Source organism: Cupressus sempervirens, chromosome 6, assembly GCF_028749045.1.
Source record: "Cupressus sempervirens isolate cs-2001-9-10 chromosome 6, ASM2874904v1, whole genome shotgun sequence".
NCBI classification, from domain to species: Eukaryota; Viridiplantae; Streptophyta; class Pinopsida; order Cupressales; family Cupressaceae; genus Cupressus; species Cupressus sempervirens.
The window spans coordinates 177,393,861-177,396,067 of record NC_143123.1 but is presented as its reverse complement, the minus strand read 5'-3'; positions in this window follow the sequence as shown (position 1 = coordinate 177,396,067).

Genomic DNA, 2,207 nt, shown 5'->3' with positions numbered 1-2,207 from the left:
GTGTAGTTGGCATTTTTGAAGCACACTTGGTACTCTCAAACCACACTTGGTGAACAAAAACACCATTTTGGGTCTCTAAACTATATTTTAGGACCCTAGAACTATATTTAGAAGCCTTTGTAGTTCCTCATTCTGCATATTACCCAAAACAACATCTTGTACCCCAAACCTCATTTTTCATCCTATGAACTTTTCATATTGCATATCCAATCAGCATAACTATCATTTGGATGACCCTAAGAATCATTTTTAACTCAAAATCTTTGAACTTTGTCAAAAATTTGAACAAAGTATGAGTCTTAGAGTATCTCCCAATGTTGATAGATGATGGATCTTTACTAGTCCTTTTGTCATTTTTATCATTTTTCTTTGGTCAAAATCTATCTATGTCTTGATGGATTTTATGTTGTCTTCTTTATAAACTTAATATTTTTCTCTTTTATCTCTTTTTGGTCAAGATCCACAGTCCATCTTCACAAGGCTAAACTCTGAGACAAAATACTTTTCAAAGATTTGATTCTAAGTTCAAAATCTTGCATACAGCCTTGTCATATCATTATCATATTTCTAGTCTCCCTAAATGTCATTTTGACTTACCATAATGGAATATCCCCTTCATCTTTAATTGTTGAAAACCCTAGTATCATTTCCAATATTGAACCATATCAACTTATCCATCAATCAACATGTCTTCTTGATTTCATACCCTCATATTGAATGTCCTAAACATCATTATCAACCTTAGCATAACATCCTTTTCATAATCCTACTTGTGTATATCAACCTCTAACATTTTTACCAAATCTAAGATCCAACCCTAATCTTCATTTTCATCCCCTTTGATCAAAATTCCAAAATGTCACTTTACATTTGAATTTCATAATTTTGATAAGACATTTTCACCTTCCATATCAAAACCCTTGTTAATTTAGCACTTCCTTAGGTTGCACAACATCCCTAAATACTTAAAAATCCAAAAAATACTCATATCTTCCATACCCACTTCCATATTTCTAAGTTTTCTCCTATTTTACTAATTGTACCCTTGTTTTACCAACTCCACACTTCAAGTGCATAGTTGGAAATTTTAGTGTGTAGTTGGTAGTTTCAAAGTGCACTTGGTAATTAGTCATTTTATTTTAGGTTCCAAGATGTAAATTTTTAATTCTATAGCTTGCATTTGCACCCCTAATCCCTAGAAAACACCCAAAAATGCTCAAGTCATTCACATTCCACATATTGGTCACCCTAACACCTCTTTTTACCAATTTCATACCTTCTTCTTACCAACTGCTTGCCTTCAATTTCCCACATTCAGGTCCCCAAGTGCAGCAAGGGTGCACTTGGTACTGTCTAATCATAGTTGATAGTTTAGGTGTGCACTTAGGATGCAGAGTGTTCATTTGGGTTTTCCTCTACTACATCTGCATCTTTAGGTATCATGGCAACACTTAAAAGGATACAATTAGCTTAGAGACCTAAAACACTATATCAACCTTTATCTTTTGAGGTACAAACACAACCCAAGGTGCAACCTAAAACACATCCAAAATAAATGAATAACAAGAAACCCCAAAAAATGTTTAATGAGGACCAAATCAAAGCATCACAACCTTTACTTATGGACCCCTTAAGCATGTATCCACAAGATCATAACCACCAAGGAATGACACTACCAACCTTAAACAACACACCTACTATGATATTTCTTTCAAACACTTCTCCTACACATAGAATGTTTCAATGGAGCCCTAACTTTGATCCCATATTTGAATCGATACCACCCAGAGGTGGAAGTGTACCAACCACACCTGAGGATGAACAAACACACTCCTTCAAATTTAGAAAACCCAACAAAAGTACATTTAACTCCAACATATCAAATATATAACAAGGTATTGTACACCTAAGTGATGACTTTGACATAGATTATGGCATCACTTGTGAAGAAATCTCTAAGGCTTGCCGAGACAAGAATTTTCACAAAAACTTTAAACATTTGGTAGCCGAAGAAATTGTTAAATTTAACCCAAACTTGGAGGGACCTATGTCCAAATATATAGACACCCCAACATTCAAAAACATACAACCCATGATTAATTTGGACTTGGACAAGGGAAAACAAGCTTTGAAATTTTCAAACACACATATGACACCTACAAGATCTCACCAGAAATCAACCTTTGAGACCCTACAAAGAACCTTCA